At 36.0% G+C, this 25,385-nt stretch overlaps 2 gene segments (V, D, J or C); both read left to right on the plus strand.

Moving 5' to 3' along the window:
• Positions 1–4,490: 4,490 nt before the first annotated feature.
• Positions 4,491–5,708, plus strand: LOC306890735 (Ig lambda chain C region-like). The segment is given in 2 exons: positions 4,491–4,528; positions 5,309–5,708.
• A 15,168-nt stretch (positions 5,709–20,876) lies between these two features.
• Positions 20,877–22,017, plus strand: LOC306890736 (Ig lambda chain C region-like). The segment is given in 2 exons: positions 20,877–20,908; positions 21,572–22,017.
• Positions 22,018–25,385: the final 3,368 nt, after the last annotated feature.

Below are 25,385 nucleotides of genomic sequence, written 5' to 3' on the forward strand. Positions count from 1 at the left end.
AGCTGCAGTTGTGCTCACTGGCGTTTAGAAATCGAAAAAAAACTGTAACAAATTATAATGATAAATATTTTAATTCATCTTCACATAGAGAGTAAATATTATCACTGGAATCTTTCAGTAGTTTCAAAGAAGCAAAGTGATCCCTCAATTCAATTTTAATCACCACTAAGGAAGGATTTTTATTTTGCCATTTACATTTATGGATATGTTCGTCCATCCTCGGGATGCTGCTGTTCTTCTCCGCACTACTTTTAGCCTAGCCTAACCAATGAAATTAGCTGAAGGGCGGGATTTCCGCTTAACTGTTTTTTATAGAAATATAAAAAATAGGTAAAAGGTAAAATACGGGACTTTCCCGGTCAAAACGGGATACTTGACAGGTATGATCTGGTGTTGAGATGTGGAAACTGGTGCTCTGTGTCTTGTGTCACAGTGATCACATGAGCATCAAGTCAGTCTTGCATGGTTGTGGCTAGAAGGGACACAGCAACTCGCCATAAAATTACAATGAAACCTGTTAGCTAACACCTACACAAACCCCAATCCTAAACCAAACCTTACAATGATAAATACAATAATAATGAACTGTTGTCAGCGTGACAAAATAATGCGGTCTTGAAGTGTGCATGCCCAGTGGAGGTGGCTGTATCTATTCTAGCTATAACCTTCTTGCATGTTGAATTATCTGTCAAACATGATGTCTGGATTTAAACAAGTTTATATTTTGAGTTCTTGCACTTTTGGACCATGTTGTATTTTGTGTTTAGGCACATGAGCTTGAGCTTGTCACAAACGCTTTCTGTAGAGTTACTTTATTAGAGTCATGAAACAAATCCTCCTCAAGGCACAAAAAAGGTTTGTCCTTATAGAAAGTAGTAGATGAGTAATAAAAGTAATACTAACAACCAAGACGTCACAGACTAATTCATTGTGATTTGTTCAGTACCATATCCTTCTCCTCAGCAGCTGCAAAATATCTGTAGAGTCAAACACAATAAAAGTTTTCACGAGGTCTCGATGCACAAGAGTCTCTGTGAGTGTCAGACATCATTCATGAGTCTAGTGCAGCAGATCAATACTGAAAGAGAGCTCCCGTGTCAAACCACTGTGACATCTTTCAATGTGATGTGTTTACTGAAACATTCAATAAAGCTCCTGAACACGTTATGTGTCTGACAGCTTCATTCAGACATCACAGAAAATCACATGTAGTGTTTGTGCAGGAATGTCCTGTATCATAATTCTCAATAGTTTCAATATTTGTGAAAAGGTTCATGTGAGTAAATGTGAAATGCAGGTGTTGTGTTGTGAACATGATCTCTGGAGACAGAGACAAACTATTCTGAGTCTCTTCATCCTGTCAATGCAAATGTGATGTTCAGCTCAACACTCTCAGTGTCAATGTTTGATGGTTCAATCATCTGAACTGAAACACACAAGTTTCACTTCAACTCAATGAAGACATGAGACACTTATGAACTTATATGAGGGATTTTTTAAGACCATTTTATAAACAGTTGAACTGCATTGGTTGATCACACTGAGATTTTATTTAAATCAGTTTAATATAAATAATATGACTGGAATCATAAACCAGCATCAAGCTTCATCTGCTTCAGTAAAATGAATTTGGTCTCAAGGATCTCTGAGTACTTACAGACATAAACATAAAACCAGAAACAGAATGCTAAATTAAATACGTAGAGAAATAAATAATTTAAACAATATATAGTCAGAGAGATATGTACACTTTAAAGGTTAAAGTATAGTGAAGGAAGTATAGTGTCATCTAGTGGGTAAAGATGCTGTACAATTGTTTAACCATTTTTTAAGAATAAGCATTTCATCCATTATTACATATGATTCATGATACCATTAATATAATAATAAATACACAATTATAAATAGTCAAGTAGGTGTAATAAGGGAGAAAATGTACATCTAGTGGGTTGTTATTGCAGAATAAACCCGGGCATGTTGATCAGGACATAATCTTTCCTGTATCTCAGTGGTAAGATGGCACTAGCAATGCCAAGGTCATGGGTTTGATCCCAGGGGATCACACAGACTTAGAAACAAATGTACAGTATAATGCAATGTAAGTCACTTTGGATAAAAGCGTCTGCCAAATGCACAAATGTAATAAAATCTAATGTTGATCAGGACCACAAAACACCATGAAGAGATTCATTTATCCATAACAATCCTAACAATCACACCTGATGATATTTAGTAAACTTCATAGAAAACAATACCAACTGTTACTATACCAACTACTTTATATAAACAGGATTTTATTCATTGGTCATATTTTAATTGATTCACATGTTTATGCTCGACATTACTGTAGTTTACTGTTTATTGATAAATGTTTATTAGGACTTAAATATATCACAATACATTGCAGGGATTGTACACTAAAATAAACAATTGGAAATACATATTATTCATTGTCAAGATTCTGCCTTCTATTGTCTTGATTTTCTGGTCTAGGGGCAGAATCATGACAGACTCAAGTGTTTTATGTGGAGAGAAACATATTATAGTCAATCAGGACATAATATGCGTTCTCTCCAGTCTCGTCATTTGTATCCTCTCGTTCCTAGTATTGCTTTCCTCCTGTGTCTCATTACCCACACCTGCCTATTGTTACCTCTTATAGTCTCCCTATTTAATGCCCTCTTGTCTATTGTCTTGTGCTCGTTCGTCTTGTTACCTTGTCATAGAAGCCCTGAGAAATACTTTTAACCATATTTAGTCTTTGTGAGTGTTCAGTTTAGTCTTCGTGTTTTATAGTTGAGTGTTTAGTTTTCAGTTTATCGTGTTTGTTATTGTGTACTCTGTTTTGTTACCCCCTCGTGGGTTTTTGTTTTCTGTTTATATATATATATACATAATTAAAGTCCTTGTGTTAACCCCTTCATCCCCGCTGCCTGCAATTGGGTTCTTCATCCAAGTTCATGACAATTCATTTTGTAATTATATATTAAAAAAGTTTTAAAGTACTTCAATATATTTTGTGTAATATTGTTACCACATATTTTTTAAAATAAATATCACATGTCATTTTTTACAGGTGTAATAACTAAATGTTACAGAAATCTTTGATTATCTTTATAAATACAAAATATATTCAACATGATTTATGTTCAGATGATATTGTGTTAGTAGTGATCAGTGTTGTGTGTGTTTGTGTTGTTTGAGCAGCTGCAGTATGTGTGAGGTGTATCAGTGCAGTCACTGTTCAGTCTGACTGACGGAGGTTTTTGTTCGACTCTTTATCACTGTGTCAACACCCAGCTACTACTTATATAGTGTAAACTCTGACAGTAATAATCTCCTGCATCTTCAGTCTGAACTCCACTGATGCTCAGAGTGAAATCTGTGTTTGATCCACTGCCACTGAATCTAGATGATACTCCAGTGTAGCGGTTTGATGCTTCATATATGAGGAGTTTAGGAGCTTCTCCAGGTTTCTGTAAGTACCAGTGAAATCTATCACCATTATACACTTTACTGCTGACTTTACAGTTTATTTGAACATCTTGTCCTGGTTGAACTGCTGTTTTTGATGGAGTCTGAGTAACAGTGTACTGTCCTCTACACACTGAAAGAAACAACAAACATGAAATATAAGACAACACTGAAACAAATGAAGATTTCACTCTTCAATGAATGAATAATAATGATGAAAGTGTTTCTACACAAACCTTGAGCAAACACTGTGAGTGTCCAGATGAAGATGATGCTGAACGTCATTGTTGTTCTTGTTGGTTTGTGTGTTGTGTTGTGTTGTCAGTCATGAAGTGTTAAACTCACAGCACTATAAACACTCTCAGATCACTGAAGCACGTGATCACAATGCAAACTCACTCTCTACATTTACATCATTTACATCAACGCACACAAACACTGTTTTCAATTCTGCACATTGTCTTTAGTATTTAAATCACATTGTTTTACTGCTTTTTCATTTCATGTGTGTTATTTATTGATCAGGTGTTATATGGATCTGTGATGTTAGATGTGTTATTGTGTGTATACACAGTTGTATATATGGAGGAGTGACAAAATGTATCGGTTCTCTTTACATCTATCAATGTTTTTCTTGTCATATTATGACTTTGTTCCTTGTCCCATCATACTTTGAGCTTATGAATCTCCTGTAAGTGTAAATTCAGAGGAATATTCTTGTTAAAGCAAACATCACATGAGCATTCAGTAGTGAACTATAAAGCATCACTGAATCATCTGTTACGTTTAAGTTTGGGGTAATATTTCTATACATAAGGAAATATATATATATATATATAAATACTGTGTATTCACTTTTTAAAATATGTTCATATTTAAGACGTATACAAACAATAAAATATAATGTAATATGTTTGATGTGTGATAAAGTGTAGAGATGTGTTTGTGATGTGTTTATAGTTACTGAAGCGTTCAGAGGATTTTGTACAGTCGCTCTATTAGTTTGTATCACTGTGGTGGACTTTCGGCAGCGGCACCAGACTGGATGTTGGCAGTAAGTAAATAATTCAATAATAATATAATACAACAGATTTCTGCTTTTAAATATAAAGATCAACTGTGAAATATAAAATGAGTCGACCGTCTCAGCATATTTATGTAGTTTAATAAATCACTTTTAATCACTTGCACAGTGTTCTAGTGCATTTTGAACTTTTAAAACAAAGCCGCTGAGTTTTCTTTTCTGCTTTAAATTGTGAGTAAAAACAATTCAATGATTTATTAAATGAACGTGAAAAGAAAGAAAGAAATGTGTGTATTAATATGGATTCAACTTATTGATTAAACTGTATTATTTGCACAACTTTCAATTTACGATATTATTTGGATCATCATTTTTTAATAGTACATTTGTTTTGTGTGAAATACAATTGATAAAAGCTTGTATTGCTGAAATAAAACATCATTTGTTATATATAGAGAGAGATTTAGACTTAATAACCAATTATTTGAATTATAATTATGACAATTTTATAAACTGATCATGTTACAGGTATTTTAGGTTTATTATCTCAATATTAATACTTAAATATAATGAATATACATCATAAAGATTATATGTTTCTACATGAATTATTTAACGTTTGTTTTCCTTTGATTGTAAAAGTGTTTCTAAAAAGTGTGCAAACTGTATGAACATTCAGATCAACATGAATGAAAGTCACTAGAAAGTACCAAAACTAAAACGTGTTTTATTTAATTATTTTGATCTTTGATGTTTATCATGTAGAGACTGAAGTTGTTTGTGACTTTGTGACTATTGTGTGTTTGTCAGGCTTCACTCGTCCTACAGTGAGCGTCCTGCCGCCCTCCAGTGAAGAGATTTCCACAAAGAAAACAGCAACACTGATGTGTTTGCTCAACAAGGGTTTCCCCTCAGACTGGAGTGTGATGTGGAAGGTGGACGGGAGCAGCAGATCTCAGGACAGCAGTGTTGGGCTCCTGGAGAAGAACGGTCTGTACAGCTGGAGCAGCAGTCTGACTCTCTCTGAGCAGGAGTGGAGCTCAGTGGTCTCAGTGACCTGTGAGGCCAAACACAAAGATAACAGTCAAACAGTCACTAGAGAACTCAAGAGACAAGATCAGTGTTCATACTAGACTCTCTCTCTCTCTCTCTCTCTCTCTCTCTCTCTCTCTCTCTCTCTTTCCTAAAAAAATAAAATCATATTGAATCTACGAGTCGTGTTGTGTCCTTCTTTGACAATCCTCAAGCATGTAGCGATCTAGGAAATCTCATTAATTACAGTTTTTTCAATTGTTTACACACAAATATTGGTACTTGAGACACAATGGCCATAACATGTAACTCATTCACCAACCCCCTGAACCAATTCTGCTAAACTACAAGCACAATTCCTGCTTTACACTCACATTGCGGATCTAAAATAATTTTTTTTCAAAACACTAAACACAATTCTCTGCATTTGGCAAAATTTTCATGGCAGAAAAATCTCTTGTTTTCACAAGGAACACACTGCCATTCAAATATCCACACTGACTCATCACATGGGCAAACACCTGCACTGTTAGCGATTTCTGTAAATAACACAGTATTTAACTGTAATATGAACAGTATTTTACTATAGAACAGTTTTACAGAATGTTACTGTACGCTACTGATGCATTGTGGGAAAAATCTTCTTTGAGGCATTGAAGTACAGTAAAATACAGTAAATTAATTTACTGTAAATCAAAATACAGTAAATGTATTTGAGCGCGAAATTTGACCAATCACAGAAAGGCATGGGTGTCCGCCTGAAGAAAGAAGCAAACCAACCAAAAGCAGATGCAAGAATCTGACAGGTGCAAAGGTACCAACAAATGTTCCTGTTTTATGAACATATTTGATATTATGGGTTTAGTTATTTAATTTAAAAAAGTGGGCGTCACTTCATGTTGTGAAATTACCTCATGCTTATAATGTAGTTTGACGAGCGCGCAGATAGGTAGAGAGCTTTGAGGCGAAAACTCGTTTGTGGACTGAAGAAAAGTAAACTCTGCCGTAGAAAATGTAAACCTCGAAGAACAAACATAAACCGTTCTCTGTCTTGGGGTTGACCGAGTTGTGAGCAGGTGAGTGTTTGTCTGTCAAACCGAGCTATTGTTTGATAAAGCAAAGTATTGTGGGTTTGGTTTGAAGTTGTGTTCTGTAAATCATATAATTGCTTGCTGTTAAATGATTACTTCATGTAATTGTACAGCTTACATTTACTGCTAGCGTAAAACCCGCAATGTTCGTGTGTAAACACTGTGGCATTTCTGAGGAGACATTATACACGTTTAATAATCATGTGAAACGGCACAAAAACATGGCAAACTTCAAGTTCTCGTGTGCAGTTCCTGAATGCCCGTGCACGTTTCAAAGCGCCTCTGCACTTCAGTCGCACATGTACCGCAAACATAGAAAGCCCGCAGAAAAACCGAACAGATCTGAATAACATGATGTCAATTATAGATGCAGTGTTGAAGGATGTACATTCGTGTCAGCTAAACTCACAATCCTTAGCATCTTTCTGCATTTGCAGCTAAAATACTTTGGTTGTCTGAATAGATAAAAATGAAGATGTTCTAAAAATGAACCCGTTTTGTTTTATGTAAAGGTTAATTGTGAGGATCAACCTCAACAACAGCAAGTGCTCCTCTAAGTTCCAAGTCAGCAAACGAAGTGAGAAGATGGTGCAAAGGAAGAACACTTATATTGGTTATATTGATCTTATAACAGTTTTTTTTATCAATTCATAAACATATTCATAAATGTAATTTTTGAAGATTGATCTTATGACTTAATTTGGTCATGAATTGATTTTAAATCTCTATTGTGTTTGTGTACAAATGCAGTTTTCAGAGCAGGTTTGAAACAACAGTTGCGGTTAAGCAAACTCAGGAGAGTCTTTTTTACTTGTATGTTTTGAAGATTGGTTTTAAGACTAAAATTGTTTATGAATTTATTTAAAATACTCTATGTCGACACTGTTATGTATAAATGTTTGAAAACAGAGAAAAAAGTTTGTGGAAGGAACTGTTGCAATTGAGTAATAAAGTTTTAAAAAGTGACTTTCTGTCATTGTTTATTTTTATTTACTGAAACATGTTACGGTAAATACAGTCTTTTAAAATGTGTAGTTTTACCAAAAATGTTTTTTAGGTTTTACAGTAAGAAAATACTCTACAGTAAATACCTTTAAAGCAAATTAAATAATACTGTGAATAACTTTACAGCAAGGTAATTATTACCGTAAACATTAATACAGAATACTTACTGTAAGTATAATTTACAGTAAATTACTGGCAAACTGCTGCCAGTAAGTTACTGTAAATTCTACAGGAAACTTCTAACAGTGTGTCACAAACGCGTATACCCCTTCTCCAAGCTATGGAAGACGCATGTGGACATATAGCAGTTGATGCTTTTCATGGCTGGACTCGACGTGCTAGGCGATATTTCCCCCGATGCTTGGCCAGGGAAAACATTGCTTGTGATGTGGATGAGGTTCTGTGGCCAGATCGAAACCGAAGAGAAGATGCAGCATAGTTTTTTTTTACTGTAACTGTATACAGTAAATTCTTCTGTTGTTTTGTATTTAGACCACTGTATGTGCAACTTTGTGTTGGTTGGGATGTACACTGTACATTATTTTTGTTGGAAAAATTAAATATATTTGTTATCGTATTTTTGTGTGTTCTGACTATTAAAAACTATTAAATATATATATATATACTACAAATATTTGACAACACACTTATGTATGTACTGTCTGTAGTAAGTGTAACACTGAACCAAATAAAGACCAAAGTCATTATGATGAATAGAGAAGTGTTTTCCATTCATCATAGTGTTTTATAAAGAGCACATCAGTGTTCAACTGGTTTTATAAATGTCTATTCATATGATGGTTTGTGTGTGTCATTTGAAAACAAAATACCATATTGAGAAGAAAGAACATTGTTTTGAATGTAAAGTTTCATTTTGCAGGAGAATTTAGGGGTTTTGCCCCATTGTGTTTGTGTTTTATTTTTATTTGTGTGTAGAGTTCTGAGAGTATGAAGCATGCTTTCAGAAAATGTGTGTAAACAATTGAGAAAACTGTAAGACATTTTCGGATACACAAATACATATTATTCTCTCTCTCTTTCGTCTGTGTGTTTGCGTGATTGTATGCGTGTGTGCATGCACTTGTTCGTGTGTGTATGCGTGCTTGTGTGCATGTATGTGCGTGTGCCGCTTGTATGCGTGTGTGTGTGTGTGTGCTATGCGTGTATGTGTGTGTTTATTTAAAAAATGAAATAAGCAACTAACACAGACAGACAGTAAATTAGTGGCAAGACATCAAAAGTAAATTAGTAAATAAATGATAAAATAAATAGTAACTGTAATTTAAAACCTCAAATGTAACTCTATAGTTTTGCTTTATCAAGTGTTATATGAGCAGCCGGGAGTGCAGATGCCATGACAAGATAGAAACAGAGGTCATGACCCCTGCAGTTTTGATAAGAGAAAAATATCCCGTGCTATTCGCTAACTAAAACTTCCAGCATCACATTGTTGTAATAGGGAAGGTGCTGTTTGTAACCTGGATGTATGTATTACGGATGGGTGTTAACTATATTTATTGCTAGCAGGGACTGTTGGCTTTGTCCCGGCTGCCTATTTCCGTGGGTATGTGGCTTATTTTAACTTTATTTTCTTTATCAGAAAATAGTTTAGTGGTTTGTTATTGTTTTTAGTTGGGCTTGTGTATCATGTCGCTGGACGAGTGTCTGCCAGGTTTGGCTTGAGCTGCGGCGTTTGCTATGCAAGATATATAGTCTATACTAATGCATTTGTTTTGGCCTTGAGCGCTTGGCGTTTTGCTGTTGCTTGTGCGGCTGAACACAGAATATGTTGCTGCTGTTCACGTGTCTTGACCGGCTCCTCATGCGGTCGCATCCAATGCTTTGGAGGAAGTTGCAGGTTTTTGTTATAAGTTTGTGGTTATACTGAATGCTGTGTTTATTCGTATTATTATTATGTTTGTATCTGTGGGTGTGTTTGAGGAATTTGGTTTGAGTTCTTTCTTTCTAGTTTTGTCATTGGTTAGCTAATAGTCTCTTCCCCCTTAATCACAATTGTCTTTTCTTTCATAGTTATGTGTGTTTCTTATCTGAACGGTCAAAATAAGCATCAGCACTAAAGGTTATTTGTTTAGATATTTCAATAATAAGGATTTAATAAAGATGTTTTATATTTGTACCCAGGTCTCTGGCCTGATATATTTTCTCTCTGGTATTGAACCTGTGAGACCTCATTGGGTCTGATGTGCCATATTGTGGGATGGCCTAGTCAAGGAGTCATGAAACTTAAGTTTCAAATTAACTTAATGTATGTTTTTCAATCATTACTATGTTCTGTTAGTTATAAAGAAACATGTCCTCTCACATTTTATAAGATGGCATTGTAACCTATAAAAAAATGTCAGAAAGTATTTAAGTCTGTACAACAATACTGTGGGTGCATTGTGGAAAGAGGGGAACGAAATGTAAATGGAGATCTCTTCCGTCAACACGTCGCTGATTGATTTTTCCTAATTCTCTTCCCTTTCCTTCTTTATAAAAATAAAAAATAAAAATAAAAAATAATAACTAACCTCACTATTCTTAGCTTTTTATACTGTGCTAGGCTTTAATGGACTAGTTTGATGCACTTATGTATGTTGTTATAATTGCTTCCAATGTTTCCTCATCTGTAAGTTGCTTTGGATAAAAGCATCTGCTAAATGACTAAATGTAAATCTAAATCTAAAATCCACAAAATATTCATTAACATCAAGCCAGTCTTCAACATTTAGCCATAAAGTTTCATCAACATCACAGGGAATGTTCTTATTGTTCAGGCACTGTGGGAAAAACCTTCTGGCATGAAGAATCCAGGCTTGATATCGCTCTGCGGTTATATCATTGTAAGATTCATCCATCTCTTGAAGAAGGGAGACATGCTGGTGGGGACAGCGAAAATACAACTTACCTGTTATCAGATGACAAACAGACCAGTTAAAAATCTATAAACATAATAAAAGATTCATTGATTGAACATTAAGATCACTTGAATTACATGATAGACAAATATATTTAAGAGAATAACAAGAGATGCAAATCAAACGCTTGATATTGATAATATTATACAAGGCAGAAACTGTTTGTAAACATGCTGAAATGTTTGAGAAACGTGTATTTTTGATTATCTGTTGTGTAGTGTTTTGTAAATGTACAAATTGCACCAAATCAATAATAAATAAACATCTATCAAAAGTAAATAAATAAGCAACTGCTTAAATGTTTAAAAATAATATAATAAAAAATTCACTTGTTGTTATTTAAAGGAAACTCTCCTCCCTCAGCAGCTGCAGTATGTGTGAGGTGTATCAGTGCAGTCACTGTTCAGTCTGACTGACGGAGGTTTTTGTTCGACTCTTTATCACTGTGTCAACACCCAGCTACTACTTATATAGTGTAAACTCTGACAGTAATAATCTCCTTCATCTTCAGTCTGAACTCCACTGATGCTCAGAGTGAAATCTGTGTTTGATCCACTGCCTTTGAATCTAGATGATACTCCAGACTGGAGGCGTGATGTGATATATATGAGGAGTTTAGGAGCTTCTCCAGGTTTCTGTAAGTACCAGCTCATTCTGGGACCATGGCTATCTGTGTATACTGCACTGCTGACTTTACAGTTTATTTGAACATCTCGTCCTGGTTGAACTGCTGTTGTTGATGGAGTCTGAGTAACAGTGTACTGTCCTCTACACACTGAAAGAAACAACAAACATGAAATATAAGAAACACTGAAACAAATGAAGATTTCACTCTTCAATGAATGAATAATAATGATGAAAGTGTTTCTACACAAACCTTGAGCAAACACTGTGAGTGTCCAGATGAAGATGATGCTGAACGTCATTGTTGTTCTTGTTGGTTTGTGTGTTGTGTTGTGTTGTCAGTCATGAAGTGTTAAACTCACAGCACTATAAACACTCTCAGATCACTGAAGCACGTGATCACAATGCAAACTCAATCTCTACATTTACATCATGTATCTGAAGCTCCTGAAGACATTAAATGCAAAAAAGTAAATAATGTTTCACTTGTTGCTTTATTATTCAGCTGGTGAGTCTATAATTTACACACGACTCACTTCACACAGACACATTTGCCTCTATCAGCAGTTATTTACACTGTGTGTTAGTTCACAGTTCCAGAATAATAACAGTTAAACAAAACATAACCAGATCATCTTTAAATATCATCTGCAAAACTGATTATGATGTTATTATTCATATTTGTGAAAAGGTTCATGTGTGTAAATGTGAAATGCAGGTGTTGTGTTGTGAACATGATCTCTGGAGACAGAGACAAACTATTCTGAGTCTCTTCATCCTGTCAATGCAAATGTGATGTTCAGCTCAACACTCTCAGTGTCAATGTTTGATGGGTCAATCATCTGAACTGAAACACACAAGTTTCACTTCAACTCAATGAAGACATGAGACACTTATGAACTTATATGAGGGACTTTTTAAGACCATTTTATAAACAGTTGAACTGCATTGGTTGATCACACCGTGAGATTTTTTCCTCTTTAAACTTTATTTAAATCAGTTGAATATAAATTGTCATGAAACAGGTAAGGTGAGAGAAGAACCCAAGTGCAGGCAGCAATACGGGGTAATAGATTTTAATAAAGTAAGAAAACAAAAACCCACGAGGGGGTAAAATACAGGGGATAACAAAGACAGCAAAAACAGGAACAAAAAAACTCACGTAGGGTAACCTGCTGTAACAAATAGGACGCTAACGCTGGGACACAGCGTAGGGCCAAATCCTCAATCGCGCAGTTACACAAAGCATGCAGTTACCAAGATGTACGAGAACAAACGAGCACAGGACAGAGAATACAAGGGCATTAAATAGGGAGACGAACAAAGGATAATTAACAATAGGCAGGTGTGGGTAATAAAACACTGGAGGGAAGCTAACAAGGAACGAGAGGGCAGGGCCATAGACGAGACACGAGAAAGCGCATGACAGCTCACCTTCTCACACAAAACCCTATGCCATGACTCCACTGCAAGAACAAGAATAAACATGACATGATGGTGGAATCATGACATAAGCCCCCCCTCAAATGAACACATCCCGGTGTTCACCAAGGGTTAACTAACAAGACAAGACAGACTGGGTAACAGACATAAACCAACAGAACATTGCAAACATGACTAGAGGCATAGAAGAAATAATCACAAACGGGTTGGGGTGAGACAATAAATGTAACCAATATAATTACTAGCTTCTACGTCGATTTTATATACAGAAACGTTACTTTTCTATGTAAACACGCTAACGTTAGATGGATGTGAATAACCGTTGCTCTCGCATCATATTTGCGTCGTCATGCGCATGACGCAGAGTTATAGACATAGATAAAGTGAAGATAAGATAAAATTAGGTACCTACAACAAAATCATTGAATCTTTGCTAAATAATAATCCTAAATTATTTGCGGTTTTTCAAACATGTTAATGTTGAAATGCTTTGCTAATGTTTTGATCTGTATTTATGTTAGTCAGTCAGTGAAAAAATGAAGAGAAAGGCAGCAGATATAGCATCCTTCTTCAGGAAGAGTAGCAAGAAGCAGCCAAATGACTCTAAGACACAAGAGAATAATAGGCAGAATGATAGAGAGAGAGAACTGACTGACCCAGAGAGTGAGGGAGCAGAATTTCCAGAGACCACAACCACAAGAGAAACGTTAGGTATACCTCCACTCACACACTTGACTACTTTACTGGTATATGTTTTGATACAAGTGATATAGAAATGAATAATATTAAACTGAGACTGATTTTTGTTTTCTAGCACTTTCTCAGACAGTTCAGGAGACAGACTTTGAGAATGAAGAGGAGCCAACTAACCAAAACTGACCCAATAGGACCTCCAGGTAAACTACCTATCACACATACTTTGATTATAAGCGTGAAAGTATTTACTCATTTCATTTCAAACACTTTATCCCCAAGGGGCAATTCACAAAGCGACGTAGAGTCACGCAAACAATATAAGCTACTTAAAAACATCATACATTAATAAATAACACAATGTGCACCTTGGGGATAAAGTGTTTGAAATGAAATGAGTCTTATTTTCAGGTTTATTAAAGAACCTCAGTCAAATGTTAGAAGTAAATGATGGTGAAAAACTGTTTTTTTCTTTTTTTTCTATTGTGTAAAATAATTTTTATAGCTAATTATTGTTCTGTCACCATTTATTTCTTGTTCTAGACATTTCCACATCAAGAGCTGATGGTCCAGTCCAGCCACACCCTAAAGTCTCTCCCAGGACTCTCCAGGGTGACAGACGAAGACACTTTCAAGCCTCATGGTACAATTTACACCCATGGATAGAATACTTCCAGTGCCAGGACTCAGTGTACTGTTTCGCTTGTAGAAACTTTGGCCTTCTAAACACAGATTCAGTCTTTAAATCTGTTGTGGGATATAAGAATTGGAAAAAGGCAACATTCAGAGATGGTGGATTTGCTGGACATGCAAAGTCTGAGGCACACATAAATGCAATGATGGCTTGGAAGGAATTTGAAAGAAGAAAAAAGACTGATTCCTCTTTAATGTCTATATTAAATAAAGAGCAAAAAAAGCAAATAGAGGAAAATCGAACATACATAAAAACTGTAGCAGAAGTCTTGCTGTTAACTGCAACCCAGAATATATCCCAGATGGGTCACAGGGAGACAGCTGATGCTGACAACAAGGGAAACCTTTTAGAAATATTAAATCTCATCGGCAACCATGACCCAACTGTTAAAAAGAAATTGGTGGGTCCTCAAAATGCAAAATACACAAGTCATCATATTCAGAATGAAATTTGGACACATTGGCAGAAATGGTGAGTGCCTCCATCATTAATGAAGTCAAGGAAAGTGAGGTGTTTGCCATTATGGCTGATAAAACTAAAGATACCAAAAAAAAAGAAAAGATCTCTTTGGTGTTAAGATATTACTACCAAGGAGCAGTAAAGGAAAGCTTCTTACATTTTGAAGCTGCAGAGCACCTTGATGCTGCAGGACTGACAGAAAAAATAATCCATATCCTTGAGAAATATGGCTTGGATTACAGAAGTAACCTGGTTGGGCAAGCCCAGTGGTTCTCAAACTTTTTTGGTCATTCCCCACTTTAGACAAGGGGGAATTTTCAAGCCCCACCTGCCCCCATCGCCCCAACACAATGCTAATGAAATGCGCAACAAGCTTAACATGTTCCAATTTATTGAACTAAAAAGTAGTATCAGAGTAACAAGTTGTATCTAAAATACAAACTATATACATCAAATAACAGAAAGTTCTTAAATAAAGAAAATAAAAGTGCAGCTGTGTCATAATAACTTTCATGAAATAAAAAAAATAGAGAAAATAAAAGTGCAGCAGTGCACTACTAATTTCAAAAATAGAAAAGATATAAAAGTGCCATTTTGAAATCTGTAAAAAAATCATTTAAATATGGCCGCGAAAGTTTGTTCCGTTACAATTAATATGCTGATGTCATGTTATTTTGGCACTTCGGTTTCAGGTTATATTTTTCTCTGGGGCTCACATCTAATGTTCTTTTAATATAGACTCCGTGTAGACTAGTAATGATTACCCCTTAATGTTTCCATGGCGACGCGTCATATTTGTCACGTGACACACCTTATGACAGATCGCCTTAATTTCCTTTTTTATTTCAAAATATTCACAAACTTGCTTACCACGTCATCAACTATCTGATATTCCGATTCTCAAAAATGTGTAAGTAAGTGTGTTTGGTCATTTATAAATAATCTTGATCTATGTGAGACGGGTGCCACCATGTTTCTTTGCGACGCAGTTCAGAGAGTTTATTTGTCTGTCATCAGTTTCTCCCGAAATACATGCAAGAAAGTGGCCGGTGAACTCCGAGAACTTTAACTCTTGTAAACTTTATAGTTACTTCCACTATGTTTGTCTGATGTGAATAACACGTCGTCAAATTATATTTGAATAGATTGTTATTGCTGCTTCCACAGACATGCGTATCTTACAAACTCCAAATGTATTGTTCTACTTGTGCTTATGTGTATTTAAATGGCTGAAACCTAAAATAAACATTATTAGGTTGAAAACACTGTATAGTTGTGATATATGACAGCGCTGAGCTCGTCCGTCTCTGGCTCAGCGCAAACCAACGCACGAAAGCACAATTTAAATCTGGCAGTCACTGAACATTCTTAATCTCATATCTGGGACCGTATTCTCAGGGCCACGGAAATAATATCCCGTATATGGGACCAAACCGGATACCGCTCAAAAGGTTATACATTTCTGTAGCGAGGTGGGCGGACGAGAGCCGGGATTCGAGGCCGTTGCGTGAATGATAACGAGCGTCAGCTGTACGCGCACCGTACTATTGGGTTTCGGCATCAGTGTAACAAAGTTCCATGAAGGAAGGAGGCAGGAACCGGCGAACATTTAACATCTTAAATCAAATAAACAAGGACGTAAAACACAAACACAATTTCTCACTGACGGTCCGGTCGCTCGTCCACTTATGCTTCACAATCTCCTCCGTGATACCAGACCGGTGCGCGTACAGATGACGCTCGTTATCATTCACGCACCGGCCTCGAATCCCAGCTCTCGCCCGCCTACCTCACTACAATTTCATTTGTAACCATGAACACAAAATTCCGGAAGATTTGATCTCACGTTTCCATATAAGGCATAAAAATGAACGTTTCCTCACGTTTGGCGCGCCCCACCTGTTACGTCTCTATTCCCCACCAGTGGGACGCGCCCCACAGTTTGAGAAACGCTGGTATAAACCATTAAGTTATAAAGTGCTATATGGCACCTTTAATGGTTCTATATAGCACCATTTGACAAAGGTGCCATATAGCACCATTTAAAATAGGTGCTATATAGCACTAAAAATGGTTCCCCTATGATTACGAGCCAAAGAACCACTTTTAGTGCTATATAGCACCATTTGTTTTTTGTGTGTATTATGAAACATCATTATTAATATATTTCAACCTTATGGGCTAAACTAAAGCTATAAGTGTCATGATCCTGCCTCTCCTTGTCTTGGTTTTCGAGTCTTGTGGCAGGATCATGTCAGTCCCATGTGTTTTGTGTGGAGAAAGAGCATTGTTTTGGTTTAAGAAGCCATGCTCTCTCTCCAGTGTCGTGTCCTTTAGTCCCGCCCCCTTGTTTCCCCGGTTAGCGGTCCATTAGTGTTAGTCTTGTCTCCAGCTCTGGTCCATCTTTCCCTTAGTGTTTCATCCATGTCACCTGCGGCCACTCTCCCTGTGCCATCAGTCCTTGTTAGTGTTTCCCCTTATCAAGCCCCAGTTTCCCTCCGTCTCTTGTCGGTTCATTTTGCATTTTGCACACTTTGCACATTTACCCTTCGTCTGTCTGGATTACCCGTGTTCCTGTTCCCGCTCCCTGGACTCAGTTTGTGGACTTATAGTTTGTTGTTCTTAAGACCTTGTTTGTTTTGTCCCCCTTGTGGGTAGTTTTAGTTTTCAGTCTTGTTTGTGTTCTTATTTTCCCCATCGAGGGTCTTTGTTTTAATAAAGGTTTTGTTATTTAGTAAACCGCTGCCTGCGCTTGGGTTCTGTCTATACACCATAACAATAAGAGTAATGTTGCCACTCAAATCAAAGTATTTCATAATGTAAATAACTGTAATATTGACTTGAATAACTGACTATCAATGCTGTTAAAGCAGTGAACAATTTTAAATCAAGCTTTGTGAAGTACGATACAGTTTGTATACAACAGTATTTGTGTCATGTCATATACTTAATGTGAGACTGCAGTTTACTCACTGACGGAGTTTATTGAATAATAAATCATCATTGTTGAACTTCAGTGCTCTTATATTCACAGCATGGTGCTTTAGACAAAACTGAGGAGGTTTCGTGTAATTTGGTTATTAAACCTAAAAACACACATTTCCATAAATGTGAAATGTTTGTTTATTCTTGTCCTTTTCGACCATTGTGTTGACAAAAGTTACTCTGAACACTCATTTAGTCAATAATGTATGGACAAACTCCATTTGAATGAACATTAAGAGATAATAATAATTCACAGCTCTCACTTCTATTCAAGCTGCACGTCCTGAAGTTTTCACCACTGCAGTTACAGGAGCTTCTCCATCAAGCCCACAACACATCAGTCATTCCAGCAGCAGGTGACGCTGCATCCCTTCTAACAAGACATTCATCTATTCATCTGCTAAACCTGCTTGTCCTCTGCAGGGTCACGAGGGCTTCAGTGTATCCCAGCATATCATTATAAAATGAGTCTTCAACACAATGAGATCGTTTCTGTTCAGGGCCGTCTTCACCAGTAAAACATCTTCAATTAGATCTAAAAATGTTCTTAATTTACGTTGAATGTTTGTTCGGTAACACGGGACATTGTTCATGTAGGAACTAAACTTTCCTATTACGCTCACCATAATCTACATCAAGACATTTTAGGCACAGTATATTGATAGCATTTTCCAAATGATCTACTCTGCCTTTAACTGGAATATATTCTGTCGCTGCTACCTGGGTCCATTATTCATTTATAAAAATGTAACATTAAACTTAAAGGACAAGAGTTTAGAAAATAAATAATCTAGAACATGTATTACGTTTTTACATAGTTTAATATGAACAAAACATTGTTTACCGTTTCTAAAGTCACACCAAAGCTCTGAAATTTTCAAATTAGTGTACACTTCAGGCTCACCTTAACCCATATGTGGTCTTCGTTGGGCTGCAGATTAACACAGTGTCTACACCGGACGCGACTGGCGCGATGCGACACGACAAAAGACATTAGAAACTCATTAGAACCCATTATAATTTAAAAGTGTGTCCACACTGGATGCGGCACGACGCAGTCCGGTGTAGACCCTAGAGACCCCAGGCAACAATATTTTTTTTTCATATTTTCATGAATAAATAATCTTGAACATGTTTTTAAATAAAAAAATGTTTTGTTAAATTAAGTTTATTAAATTGACCTTTCTAACTTTGATAACATGGATTATTAGACACTTATAAATGCTGTAATTCATTCAATTAAATGCAATCATGTCACTCTCTGTGACGGTTTTAAGGCAGACGAACCTGATGGAATCAACTGAAAACAGCTTTAACTTGTTTATAACTTTACAAATGACCAAGCAATGCTAGCCATGCATTAAATGATTAGTAATGCACTTTTGCTGAGGCAACCACTTTTCTCTTCTCGTTGGGTGGTTCTTTATCTCCACGTTGTCATTTACGTTTACACATTTGGCAGATGCTTTGATCCAAAGTGACTTACATTGCATTATACTGTACAATTTAGTTTCTGAGTATGTGCAATCTCTGGGATCAAACACATGAACTTGGCGTGGGTAACGCCATGCTTTAACCACTGAGCTACAGGAAAAAGTTTGAACATTAAAATCCCTTAATGTATGGCTAGCCGTGGATTATCCCTTACTTAAATGGGATTCTCAATAGCTTAAATAGAGGTGAAAAGGTTCATGTGTGTAAATGTGAAATGCAGGTGTTGTGTTGTGAACATGATCTCTGGAGACAGAGCCGATCTATTCTGAGTCTCTTCATCCTGTCAATGCAAATGTGATGTTCAGCTCAACACTCTCAGTGTCAATGAACACACAAGTTTCACTTCTGGTCACTTATAAAGTTAGATGAGTGCTATATTGAAAATGCACAGAAACCTTTTGATTTTAAATCATGAATTATTCTGGCAATATTGTAATAAATTATCAAGCTTTTCTCTTCACTGGTGTAATCAATGAATGTTCAGGACATATTTTGTGAGACTGATCCGCAGCTGTTGGTGCATCTGATCATCATTGTACATCTTTTGTTGGGGAATTTTATATGAGTCAAAAAACTGAAACACACACACTTCCAGAAAATAAAAATATCTCTGTTTTGTCATTGTCTGTGTTTTGCAATGTGTGGATGTGTTGTTTGAGCAGCTGCAGTATGTGTGAGGTGTATCAGTGCAGTCACTGTTCAGTCTGACTGACGGAGGTTTTTGTACGACTCTTTATCACTGTGTCAACACATTATTACTGTGATAACTCTGACAGTAATAATCTCCTGCATCTTCAGTCTGAACTCCACTGATGCTCAGAGTGAAATCTGTGTTTGATCCACTGCCACTGAATCTAGATGATACTCCAGACTCGAGGCGTGATGCATAATATATGAGGAGTTTAGGAGCTTCTCCAGGTTTCTGTAAGTACCAGTGTAATCCATCACCATCATACACTCTACTGCTGACTTTACAGTTTATTTGAACATCTCGTCCTGGTTGAACTGCTGTTTTTGATGGAGTCTGAGTAACAGTGTACTGTCCTCTACACACTGAAAGAAACAACAAACATGAAATATAAGACAACACTGAAACAAATGAAGATTTCACTCTTCAATGAATGAATAATAATGATGAAAATGTTACTACACAAACCTTGAGCAAACACTGTGAGTGTCCAGATGAAGATGATGCTGAACGTCATTGTTGTTCTTGTTGGTTTGTGTGTTGTGTTGTGTTGTCAGTCATGAAGTGTTAAACTCACAGCACTATAAACACTCTCAGATCACTGAAGCACGTGATCACAATGCAAACTCACTCTCTACATTTACATCATTTACATCAACTAACACAAACACTGTTTTCAATTCTGCACATTGTCTGTAGTATTTAAATCACATTGTTTTACTGCTGTTTCATTTCATGTGTGTTATTTATTCATCAGGTGTTATATGGATCTGTGATGTTAGATGTGTTATTGTGTGTATACACAGTTGTGTATATGGAGGAGTGACAAAATGTATCGGTTCTCTTTACATCTATCAATGTTTTTCTTATCATATTATGACTTTGTTCCTTGTCCCATCATACTTTGAGCTTATGAATCTCCTGTAAGTGTAAATTCAGAGGAATATTGTTGTTAAAGCAAACATCACATGAGCATTCAGTAGTGAACTATAAAGCATCACTGAATCATCTGTGACGTTTAAGTTTGGGGTAATATTTCTATACATAAGGAAATATATATATATATATAAATACTGTGTATTCACTTTTTAAAATATGTTCATATTTAAGACGTATACAAACAGTTAAATGAAATGAAATGTGTTTGATGTGTGATAAAGTGTAGAGATGTGTTTGTGATGTGTTTATAGTTACTGAAGCGTTCAGAGGTTTTTGTACAGTCGCTCTATTAGTTTGTATCACTGTGGTACACTTTCGGCGGCGGCACCAGACTGGATGTTGGCAGTAAGTAAATAATTCAATAATAATATAATACCACAGATTTCTGCTTTTAAATATAAAGATCAACTGTGAAATATAAAATGAGACGAAGGTTTCAGCATATTTGTGTAGTTTAATAAATCACTTTTAATCATTTGCACAGTGTTCTAGTGCATTTTGAACAAGAGTAAAAAAATTAATTGATTAAACTGTATTATTTACACAACTTCAAATTTACTATATTTTTTGGATCATCATTTTTAAATAGTACATTTGTTTCGTGTGAAATACAATTGATAAAAGCTTGCATTGCTGAAATAAATTTGTTATATATAGAGAGATTTAGATTTAATAACCAAACATTTGAATTATAATTATGACTATTTTATAAACTGATGATGTTACAGGTATTTTATGTTTATTATCTCAATATTAATACTTAAATATAATGAATATATGTCATAAAGATTATATGTTTCTACATTAATGATTTAACGTTAGTTTTCCTTTAATTGTAAAAGTGTTTCTAAAAAGTGTGCAAACCGCATGAACATTCAGATCAACAATAATGAAAGGGAGAATTAACACAAGACTAAAACGTGTTTTATTTGATTATTTTGATCTTTGATGTTTATCATGTAGAGACTGAAGTTGTTTGTGACTTTGTGACTATTGTGTGTTTGTCAGGCTTCACTCGTCCTACAGTGAGCGTCCTGCCGCCCTCCAGTGAAGAGATTTCCACAAAGAAAACAGCAACACTGATGTGTTTGCTCAACAAGGGTTTCCCCTCAGACTGGAGTGTGATGTGGAAGGTGGACGGGAGCAGCAGATCTCAGGACAGCAGTGTTGGGCTCCTGGAGAAGAACGGTCTGTACAGCTGGAGCAGCAGTCTGACTCTCTCTGAGCAGGAGTGGAGCTCAGTGGTCTCAGTGACCTGTGAGGCCAAACACAAAGATAACAGTCAAACAGTCTCTAGAGAACTCAAGAGACAAGATCAGTGTTCATACTAGACTCTCTCTCTCTCTCTCTCTCTCTCTCTCTCTCTCTCTCTCTCTCTCTCTCTCTCTCTCTCTCTCTCTCTCTCTCTCTTTCCTAAAAAATAAACAAATAAAATCATATTGAATCTACGAGTCGTGTTGTGTCCTTCTTTGACAATCCTCAAGCATGTAGCGATCTAGGAAATCTCATTTATTAAGACATTTTCGAATACACGAATACATATTATTCTCTCTCTCTCGTCTGTGTGTATGCGTGCGTGTGTGTGTGTAAAAAATATTTAAAAAATGAAATAAGCAACCAACACAGACAGACAGTAAATTAGTAAACAAATGATGAAATAAATAGTAACTGTAATTTAAAACCTCAAATGTAACTCTATAGTTTTGCTTTATCGAGTGTTATATGAGCAGCCGGGAGTGCAGATGCCATGACAAGAGGGAAACAGAGGTCATGACCCCTGCAGTTTTGATAAGAGAAAAATATCCCGTGCTATTTGCTAACTAAAACTTCCAGCATCACATTGTTGTAATAGGGAAGGTGCTGTTTGTAACCTGGATGTTTGTATTACGGATGGGTGTTAACTATATTTATTGCTAGCAGGGACTGTTGGCTTTGTCCCGGCTGCCTATTTCCGTGGGTATGTGGCTTATTTTAACTTTATTTTCTTTATCAGAAAATAGTTTAGAGGTTTGTTATTGTTTTTAGTTGGGCTTGTGTATCATGTCGCTGGATGAGTGTCTGCCAGGAATGGCGTGAGCTGCGGCGTTTGCTATGTAAGATATATAGTCTCTACTAATGCTTTTGTTTTGGCCTTGAGCGCTTGGCGTTTAGCTTTGCTCGCTGGTCTTTCTCTTTTGTTATATGAGCAGTGTAATGTGAGGTGAGCTTGTGAGGTTATATTGTTTTTGTTGTATTATTTTATTGTGTTGAATTGGTATTTAATTTCTAATGTATCTGTAATTATTATTTTATTTATAAAGTGTTTTGTCTTTTTTCCTCATTGATTCGGGGGGGGGGGGGGATTTGGAGGAAGTTTCACGTTTTTGTTATAAGTTTGTGGTTATACTGAATGCTGTGTTTATTAGTATTATTATTATGTTTGTTTCGGTGGGTGTGTTTGAGGAATTTGGTTTGAGTTCTTTCTTTCTAGTTTTGTCATTGGTTAGCTAATAGTCTCTTCCCCCTTAATCACAATTGTCTTTACTTTCATAGTTATGTGTGTTTCGTATCTGAACGGTCAAAATAAGCAACAGTACTAAAGGTTATTTGTTTAGATATTTCAATAATAAGGATTTAATAAAGATGTTTTATATTTGTACCCAGGTCTCTGGCCTGATATATTTTCTCTCTGGTATTGAACCTGTGAGACCTCGTTGGGTCTGATGTGCCATATTGTGGGATGGCGTAGTCAAGGAGTCATGAAACTTAAGTTTCAAATCAACTTAATGTATGTTTTTCAATCATTACTGTGTTCTGTTAGTTATAAAGAAACATGTCCTCTCACATTTTATAAGATGGCATTGTAACCTATAAAAAATGTCAGAAAGTATTTTAGTCTGTACAACAATACTGTGGGTGAATTGTGGAAAGAGGGGAACGAAATGTAAATGGAGATCTAAAATCCACAAAATATTCATTAACATCAAGCCAGTCTTCAACATTTAGCCATAAAGTTTCATCAACATCACAGGGAATGTTCTCATTGTTCAGGCTCTGTGGGAAAAACCTTCTGGCATGAAGAATCCAGGCTTGATATCGCTCTGCGGTTATATCATTGTAAGATTCATCCATCTCTTGAAGAAGGGAGACATGCTGGTGTGGACGGCGAAAATACAACTTACCTGTTATCAGATGACAAACAGACCAGTTAAAAATCTATAAACATAATAAAAGATTCATTGATTGAACATTAAGATCACTTGAATTACATGATAGACAAATATATTTAAGAGAATAACAAGAGATGCAAATCAAAAGCTTGATATTGATAATATTATACAAGGCAGAAACTGTTTGTAAACATGCTGAAATGTTTGAGAAACGTGTATTTTTGATTATCTGTTGTGTAGTGTTTTGTAAATGTACAACTTGCTCGTACAAATTGCAACAAATCAATAAAAAATTAATAAGTAAATAAATAAGCAACTGCTTAAATGTTTAAAAATAATATAATAAAACATTTCATTGTTGTTATTTAAAGGAAACTCTCCTCCCTCAGCAGCTGCAGTATGTGTGAGGTGTATCAGTGCAGTCACTGTTCAGTCTGACTGACGGAGGTTTTTGTTCGACTCTTTATCACTGTGTCAACACTCGAGTGCTACCTGGATAGTGATAACTCTGACAGTAATAATCTCCTGCATCTTCAGTCTGAACTCCACTGATGCTCAGAGTGAAATCTGTGTTTGATCCACTGCCACTGAATCTAGATGATACTCCAGTGTAGCGGTTTGATGCTTCATATATGAGGAGTTTAGGAGCTTCTCCAGGTTTCTGTAAGTACCAGTGTAATCCATCACCATCATACACTCTACTGCTGACTTTACAGTTTATTTGAACATCTCGTCCTGGTTGAACTGTTGTTGTTGATGGAGTCTGAGTAACAGTGTACTATCCTCTACACACTGAAAGAAACAACAAACATGAAATATAAGACAACACTGAAACAAATGAAGATTTCACTCTTCAATGAATGAATAATAATGATGAAAATGTTACTACACAAACCTTGAGCAAACACTGTGAGTGTCCAGATGAAGATGATGCTGAACGTCATTGTTGTTCTTGTTGGTTTGTGTGTTGTGTTGTGTTGTCAGTCATGAAGTGTTAAACTCACAGCACTATAAACACTCTCAGATCACTGAAGCACGTGATCACAATGCAAACTCAATCTCTACATTTACATCATTTACATCAACGCACACAAACACTGTTTTCAATTCTGCACATTGTCTGTAGTATTTAAATCACATTGTTTTACTGCTGTTTCATTTCATGTGTGTTATTTATTGATCAGGTGTTATATGGATCTGTGATGTTAGATGTGTTATTGTGTGTATACACTTGTGTATATGGAGGAGTGACAAAGTTTATCGGTTCTCTTTACATCTATCAATGTTTTTCTTATCATATTATGACTTTGTTCCTTGTCCCATCATACTTTGAGCTTATGAATCTCCTGTAAGTGTAAATTCAGAGGAATATTCTTGTTAAAGCAAACATCACATGAGCATTCAGTAGTGAACTATAAAGCATCACTGAATCATCTGTGACGTTTAAGTTTGGGGTAATTTTTCTATACATACGGGAATATATATATATAAATACTGTATATTCACTTTTTAAAATATGTTCATATTTAAGACGTATACAAACAATAAAATGTAATGTAATGTGTTTGATGTGTGATAAAGTGTAGAGATGTGTTTGTGATGTGTTTATAGTTACTGAAGCGTTCAGATGTTTTTGTACAGTCGCTCTATTAGTTTGTATCACTGTGGTGGAC

Source organism: Barbatula barbatula, assembly GCF_947034865.1.
Source record: "Barbatula barbatula genome assembly, chromosome: 25".
Classification (NCBI taxonomy): domain Eukaryota; kingdom Metazoa; phylum Chordata; class Actinopteri; order Cypriniformes; family Nemacheilidae; genus Barbatula; species Barbatula barbatula.